The sequence below is a fragment of the Corvus kubaryi genome, unplaced genomic scaffold, assembly GCF_017639235.1.
Source record: "Corvus kubaryi isolate FWS band 111438036 unplaced genomic scaffold, C.kubaryi_AGA036_p1.0 37052, whole genome shotgun sequence".
NCBI classification, from domain to species: Eukaryota; Metazoa; Chordata; class Aves; order Passeriformes; family Corvidae; genus Corvus; species Corvus kubaryi.
The window spans coordinates 155,447-164,188 of NW_024581021.1; positions in this window are offsets into that span (position 1 = coordinate 155,447).

The following is an 8,742-nucleotide window of genomic DNA, read 5'->3' on the forward strand; positions in this document are numbered from 1 at the left end:
TTTAAAAAAGCCTCTTGATTTGTGCTGAGAAGCCATAGGTGAGGCTGAAAATCAGCATTAATGAGATGTGTTGTACAGTTTTATAATTTTAACTCCTATTAATTCCCTTCTCCATTCTGGATTCCATCACTAAAGCTGAGGAGGAGACAAAAAGTTTTTTAAGACAAAAAAAGGTGGTTTTTTTTTATATTGTCGGGTTGAGTTGAGAACAGATTAATGATCCCTGATGGCGAGGAAACCAATTATTTTAATTGAAGTTGTGACGTGGCCAAATAAATTTAATTTTGTTGCTGTTTACATTGGTCAGATCATGTCTGAGTGACCAAAGCACCTCCCAAAGAGCTGAGGGACACTGAAAGGCCAGGAATTGTCCTGGGAAGTTCAGTAAGTGCAGGACTTTTTCCAAAGTTCCTTTCCTGCTCCAAATTAATGCAAAATTTGGATGTCCCAAAACCTGAAAATCCAAAATGGAGTTGGAGAAATGGGAACTCACTTCTGTGCCTACAAACACAGGGAAGAACTCAAGACAGGGTTCGGTCATTAGGTGGAAATCTAATTTATAGAACCTCTTATTAATTAGAGAAACATGGAGTCAAATTCCCAGGGAATAATAAATTGAGGCATTTAATGAAGTGCTCTGATTTATGGGAACAGGTTAAAACCTGTTCATCTCCAGGAAACTTCAGTGCTTTTCACCATCTTCATTTGCTAAAGAATTTTTTTCTATTTTATTCCTTCATTTAATGCATTTTCCCAGCTGTTCTGGGCTGGCATTTAGGCCAGAGCAAACACTAATATTTCAAAATTTTGTGTTAAAAAGTACTTCTAAAAAATTTACCAAAATGTGTTTTTTCTCTCCAGATTTTGTCTTTAACTATTTTGGCTTTAACTTTTTATGTCCTTAACTTTAACTCTGTTTTGTCTTTAACTTTTTTGTCCTTAACTTTAACCCTATTTTGTCTTTAACTTTTCTTTTATCAGTGCAGAGGCATTTCATCTTCTATCCTGTCAGTAATAAGATTATGCAGAAATCAAACAATTCTAACTGCTCACAAATAGGGAATATTTGTGTTTGTGCGTGCACATAAAAATCACTTAATTACTAAATTTCTTGAGCTATGATCCACTTTTCCCTATTTTTTTCTGAAACCCTGCTGTGACTGAAATCAGCACCTCTTTTAAACGTTTTTTCCTGTGTGTCGAGTAAATAGTTAGCGAAGCCCAACAGAATATTAAAAAGAACATTAAAATATAACCGAAGGCAGCAGCGTGATGCAAGAGATCTTTTAATGAGACTATGAAGAAGTTACAGCTTGGAGTAGCACAGGAGTAGCCAGAGGTTCACATGATCGTACACCGAGGAGTTGCTGCACCTCACAGCAGAGGTTTGGCGAGTAAAGCTGGTGTTGGAGGCTCTCGCACCTCCTGCTGTGAAGTTACACCTCAGAACACACAATTTCATCCCCAAAGACTGAGAAGGAACAGCGAGAAAAGTGAATTATTCAGAGTAACTCAGCAGGCGTTGAGGAGATCCCAAACCCTCAGGACCCGTCCGCAGCTGCTGTCAGCGGAGTTGAGCGAGAGCAAAACTCATCGCGGGGCCTTGTACACGGATTTTGGGGGTTTTTCCTGCCCGGCGCTGGGTTTAGCACTGGTAGCAGGGGTAGCAGCTGCCGTAGGAGTATCTCTGGAAGTAGCGGGTGGAGTAGGGGGAGCAGTAGCGCGGGCTGTAGGAGGGGCAGCAGTCGCGGTAGCCACAGAACCTCCCGTAGTAGCCCTGGTAGCCACAGGGGCTGCCGCAGTCGTAGCTGCGGGAGCTGAACACGGTCCCGTAGCTGCAGGGGGAGTAGCAGGAATCCTCACACTGCCGCTGGTAGCAGAAAGTCATCTTGGAGCTGGAGGGAGGCGAGTCTGGAAGGTGGCGGAAAAGAGGAATCAAAGAATCGCGGAACGGTTTGGGTTGGAAGGGAATTAAAGCTCGTCCTTTGTTCCAGCCCTGCCATGGGCAGGGACAGCTCCCACTACCACAGGTTGCTCCAGCCTGGCCTTGGACACTTCCAGGGATGGGGAATCCATGGAATATCCTGTTCCAGGGCCTCCCCACCCTCCCGGGGAATGATTCCTTCAGTAACTCTAACCTGGACCTGCCCTCTGTCAGCTTGAAAGATAAGATCAGGTTTGTCCCAGAGATCCAGCAGGAATTTGCTGCTTCTAGGAAACCCCGTGCAAGCATGGAAAACAGGGAGAGGAGAGAAGGGCCAACGCAGGAACCAACTGAACCTCTCCATTCAAGGCCACCCTCTGTGGGAAGAACCTTTCCCTGCTATCCAACCTAAACCTCCCTGACACAGCTAATCAATAGTAAATCCTGAAATAATTCATCATATCATCAAATGAAGCACTTCTCACAGTGCATGTCTAAATAAGCCAAATTGCGACATCTACACAGCACCTGAACACCCCGTTTTTACCAAAAGCCCTGAACTGCATGGCCATGAAATCACTTCTAAAATACAATTTTAAAGTTTAAGTTCCACCCCTACCCCGCTACAGCAAAACCCAGCAGCAAAGCCCCTTAAGCCTGACTTACCACGCTGAGCGAGAGCTGAGGCTGAAGGTGCGAATGGAGAGCCTCAGATTTCTCTCCCTTTTATACATTTATCTGCCCCAGCCTCTGGTGCTTTAAACTCCTTTTCATCACATCCCAAACTCACCCTGTGCACGTCATTCCTGCAGCTGATGGAATTGTTTTCCTGGCTTTGGGATCGTTACTCAGTTCTTGGCTGCCAAAAGGATGACTTTGCGTTGCTCTTTTCTTTCATGTTCAGACTTCCTGGGTCAATTACATTTGCGGAATTAGGGTGGCGAAATCCTGAGTTATAGCTGGAAAAGGAAGGAAGGATATTGAGAGCAGAATTAATGGATGCTCGCAATCCCAATTTGGGATGAATGGACAAAGGTCAATATATGAAACCTGTAATGACTCTGGGTTCATCTGAGGAAGAAAGAATTTAAATTATTTTTCAAAACGAAAATCCCTAGAAACAATTTATGGTTTGGGTTTATTTCAAAATCGTATTTTTAGGCCAGAATATTTATATTATTTTTATTTATATTTTTAAAAAAATTATTCTTAATTAATTCGACCAAACTTCAACAAACTCCTAAGTCGTAGAAAGAAGTGGGGATCCTTTTCCAAGACTGGAAATACATTTGAATGAAACCAGACATCAACGACTTTATGAGAACCTTAAAGCAGCTGGAAATCCCCAACAAGTCTAAATTATTTCAAGCAGAAATAACGATATTTGAAATCTCCAGGTTCATTTTATGATATTTGAAATCTCCAGGCTTGTTTTATGAAATCCACTCACAATTTCCTGCAGAGCCAGCCCAAACGAGGCAAATCTTGCTGGGTCCAAAAAGATCTGCTCAGTGTTTGTTTTTACTTAGATCAGAAAACAATTCACTCAGGGGTTCCTGACAAGGACAAAGATAAAAACCCTAGGGATTTATCTCTGTAATAACTGCAGTTTTCCCAATAAATCCTCCAAATTCTAAAAATGACTTAATGTAACTTCTTCTCAATATTGTTGAGGTGTTTAATTCACCCTAATGAAGATGAATAATGCTGAGCCCTGTGGAGGTGCAGCCCCAGCCTGGGGTTCCCTGGTGACCTTCACCTCCAAAAACCCTGTTTTGCTGTTTACTCCCATCCCAAGGAAGGATAATGACAGGCAGCACATCATGAGTTCTGGGCCTTTCTCTGAATTTCGAATATCAAAGCCTTCATTAAGACTTATTAAATATTTTCAGGCACAAAGAGATTTATTATTTCAATATTAACACCACGTTGTTACGCCCGGCTGTTATGTAACACTCGCTCTAAAAACGTGGATTGGGGTGTCCTGTTCCCTGGCTTTATTGAAGTTGTAATTTATAGCTTCGGAATTGGGTCTCTGGGAGCTTTTCCCCCTCTAAAAATACATCCCAGGCATACCATTTCAATGCTTACAGGCCAATTTTCTGGCTGAATCAATATCCCCTTGCACGGCGGCTCCAAATCAAAGAGCTGCTCGTTCCCCCTTTGGAAGTCACCGGAAATGTTGGGAGGGATCGGCAGGAACGTGCTGATGCTCCGCGTGTTAGTAAGAGTTATGAAATCCATGAAAAGCAGGGGTTGTGCTTCCCTTCCATGAGTGTTCCAGAGGCGGGGGGGAAAAAAGCACAACAAAGCACAACAAAGCACATTCGCTGCTCTTCCAAACCTGCCGCGTTCGGAATTCCGCAGGTCTTTGCTGATTCCGAGGAGTCGTCGCTGTCCCAAAGAGCAAATTCAGCACGATGATACCAAGGCTTAATTAGCCGGAGTGGTTTTGGGATGAAAGGGACCTGGCGGGCGGAGCTGCCCTGTCACGGTGCTGGACCCATAATCAGAAACCCCGGGGAGCAGCGGGATATCAATGAGGGAAGGAAAATTCCCACCTCACAGGCTGGAAATTGGAGCTGGCGCAGGGAGCAGGCACGTGTTCCACGTGTGGGGCGGGACTGGGAGCTCCATAAAAACCCCCGCATCCCTGAGGAGAAATCATTCTCTTCTCCTGCCTTCTCCTCCTTGTAGACGAGGGTAAGTCGGGAAAGATCTGGGAAATTCGAGTGGATGATGAAGGGATGAATTTGATGCTGCTCTTCCTCCTTTATTTCCCTGCTAATCTACAAGTGCTGCAGCTAAAGGGAATTAAGGTTGTGACTTAGGAGTTATTCCTATGCAAAACAGTCTTTTCTCCATGGATTTTTAATATTTAAGTGTTTGAAAGAGTCTCAGTCCTGCACGGATGCCCTTTTCCCTTCAAGTCTTCGTCTCAGTGCAGCTCTGAAGGATTTTCCAGCCCATTCCCTGCCAGCCCTGCTTTGACGCAGGGTCACGGTTCACAATCCCGTTTTTCAGTGGGGCTGTGTGGGAAAGCCCAGGAAGGCTGCTCAGAGTGGAGGATTAGGGGGAAGAACTGGCACTAAATTCGGGATGGAACAAAGGATGAGGACAGTGGCAGTGGTTTCCTGTCTCTTCCTTCCCTGCAGCGTTTACTCGGGATTTACTCGCTGTCGGGAACACACCTCACAGGCTTTTTCTCCCTTCCTGCCTTCCAGACTCGCCTCCCTCCAGCTCCAAGATGACTTTCTACTACCAGCGGCAGTGTGAGGATTCCTGCTACTCCCCCTGCAGCTACGGGACCGTGTTCAGCTCCCGCAGCTACGACTGCGGCAGCCCCTGTGGCTACCAGGGCTACTACGGGAGGTTCTGTGGCTACCGCGACTGCTGCCCCTCCTACAGCCCGCGCTACTGCTCCCCCTACTCCACCTGCTACACCCAGAGATACTCCTACGGAAGCTGCTACCCCTGCTAAATCCACGGGGGTTTCATAGGGAACCGGGACTGGGAATTAATGATGGAATTCACGGCTGCTGCTCCGGGGAGGCTTTGCCGGAGCTCCGAGCCCAGGACTGCGACGGGAAGATGCAGCCCTTGGGAGAGCTCGGGGTTCCTGTAAAGCTTCTTCAGTGTTCTTCCAAAATGTTTTGTTTTCCTTTTTCTCTGCTGTATTTCTTACCCCTCACTGGGTTTGCTGATGTAAAGGAAACAGGGTTTAGTATTTGTTAACAAATAACTCTTTTATAGCTCTTTCCCAGCTAAATTTAATGAAACCTGGGTTGTGCCTGTCCTAGGGATGCATTTCTGACTTAAATGCCTTTGAAACTGTGTCAGAGAAACCCTAAATCATCCAATCGGCTTCGTTTCATTGGACTGGAAGCAAGTGGAAAAGTCTGGAAGTGGAAAATCAACAGCAAAATTGTTCCAATGAAACCGGGAGATTTTCTGCACATATAAATTAATGTGGTGCCCATTCTTTCTGCTCTCTGTGCTACTTTAGGTTGTGAATGTGAGCTTTACTCTTATTAAAAACGTTACAGCATCATAAAATGGCCCTGGTTTGCTTTTTCTGGCTTGCATGGACACAGATTTTTGTCCCCAGCTTGATGTTTTATGGAGCCACAGCACCCTGTGGCTTTTGTGAAACTCCTTGTCAGCTCAGCTGAACCCAAGCACACATTTTGCAAACCAATAATAGCTCAGCAGAATCTCAGAAAATGAATTCCAATTCTAGAATTTCCTAGGAAATATTTGGAAATATCCCTTTAAATTTTCTTTCACATCCCAGCTCGAGTGCAGACATTGGACATGACACAATCTGTAAATCACTAAGGCACAGACTGGCTACACATTAATTAAATTTTGGGGGATAAGACAAGAAGCTGGGAGAAAACCCCTCTTTCTCCCATGCTTTTGTGCTGGCAGTGTGTGGAATTTTTCCATCTTTCTGGATGGAGAGACCTGATCTATTCCAGAGCAGAAAATTTCACTTTACCTTCACTTCATGAAGTGCTGGTCAGGACAGGTGAGTGCAAGCGTTGCTCCCAGGCTCCATTGGAATGACAATGGAAGTGTGGAGTTCCCAGGCTGGTCCTTGGGATGAGGAGTGACTCAAATTATTCATGACCGAGGTACCTGAATGGCGGCAGCAACAACCTTGTAATAGCCCGGTGCTGGCCTCAGAGTCTGGGCTCAAACAAGCTCTGAAAGCTCAGTTAAACCCTCGAACCCTCATTGTGAGTGTAAATGCTGCCCTTCGAACACACAGAGGTGATGCCAGCATCCCAGAATCCCAGAACTATGGGTTGGAAAGGACCTCTGGAGATCTCCCAGGGCACAGTCCCGCCAAGGGAGCAGACCTGGCTTGGGCTCAGCGTAAAATATGAAAGTAAAATTCATTGAAAACCTTTCCCAGTAAAACTGGAGATTGTATTTCCAGCAAATTTCAGGATGGAGCTTTCCCAAGGCTTTTGATGAATTTTGATTGATTTATCCATTCAGAAGCACAGCTCAAGTTGCTGTTCAAGCTGTATCCTGACATTAAGCCCTCTAAATTTAGGGGCAACTGGTCATAATCTCAATCTTTTCTCTAACTAAAGCTAATCCATAAAATCTGGGGAGTTACAGACAAATTCCTAAGTAAAAACTGGAAAGTTTCATGTGTCTCAGGATGCACAAGTAAAACCAATTGAGACTAAAATAAATTATACTGTCTCAGCTCTACAGACTGATTTAGCTACTTTTAACAGTTAAAGAAAGAGTTAAAATTAATGGAATTTTAACATATGTTTTGCTCACTCCAAGAAATCTAAAGATAAGACTAGAAATAAATCCAAATTTGGAGGATGAGGAGACAAAGCAGTTCATTGTTGGGTCTCCCGTGGCTGTTTGTGCAGAGCCATATTTGAATGAAAAGTTTGAAAGGTATAAAATAAATTCTGACGAAAGCAAACATCGAACTGCCTCAACTTGTACCTCTGAAGTGACTGTTTTTTAAATAATGGAGCGTCTGAGAAGAGAATTAGGCTTTAAATAGACTAATAACAGCCTATAAATACATAAAATAGTTACGGGCGTCTGAGAGGTGCTTTGAACTTCTGAAATTATCGACTGTGGAAAAAAGTGAAGACATTGCAGTTTTTGGTTGCAGGACCACAAAGGAATAAATAAATTAATTGAAACTTTTCCGTTTAAACCTGTCCCTTGGAACAGGGATCATGACTCATCTCCATCCTTTGCGTGCTACAAGACAAAGGTGTCTGAGCTGCTGAACCTCTCACAAGCCCTGGTCATTCATCTGCCTCCTGATGATAAATGTTGTGGTTTGAGCTTCATCTGGGGAAGAATTTCTTCCAGGAAGGGGTGGTCAGGACTGGAAGGGGCTGCCCAGGGAGGTTTGGAGTTGTCATCCCTGGAACTGTCCAAGGAACAACTGGACATGGCACCCAGAGCTCTGGGCACGGTGACAGAGTGGGGACCAGTCAAAGATTGGATGATGGTCTTGGAGGTCTTCCCAACCTTAATGATCCTGGGCTTCTGTGAACATATCCCAGCTCAACATGGAAAACCAGAGGACCAAACTCATAAAAACCAACCAGAAGCCAAAACGTTCATGCAATGCAGGTCCTTTATTGTGGATGAAGCAGGCCGTAGGCAGTGTCAGCAAGAGACAAACCAGCCCAGCTACAGTGCACTGGAAACACAAAAATCCTAAGGCAGCAGCAAGGCACAACCCAGGGCTCCACCCCAGAGGTTCCCCCTTTCCCAGGGCGGGTCGGGAGTCTCGGAGCTGGGCAGAGCAGGGCAGACCCTCACCTGAGGGTCAGCACAGCTGGGTGGGATGGCAGAGAGGGGGGAGCTGGTGGAGGCAGTGCTGGAAACCCCAAAGGCGCCGGCTGAGGGGCTGCAGGGTCACCCTGGCAGGTGATGGGGACCCTGCAGCTCCCGGGGCTGCTGGGCCACCCCTCAGCAGGGGCTGCAGCTTCATCCTGGCTCAGGTGGCAGAAGACAGGAGGGGCTGGTGGTGGAGCCCATGGGCAGAGGCAGCACTGAACTCCAGGGAGATTTGGGGTTTAGCAGGGCCCACAGCCACCCCCGAGGGACCGGGAACCACGGCCCCAGCCACCACAGGCTCCATAACCCCCATAGCCCCCATAGCCTCCAAAGCCTCCATAGCCTCCAAAGCCCCCGTAGCCTCCAGAGCCCCCGAAGCCTCCACGGCCTCCAAAGGAGCCACCAGAGCCGCCTCCAACGAAGGGAGCTCCGGCCGAGCCCACAGAGCTGTGCTGCGGGAAGGAGCTGAGGATGGGCCC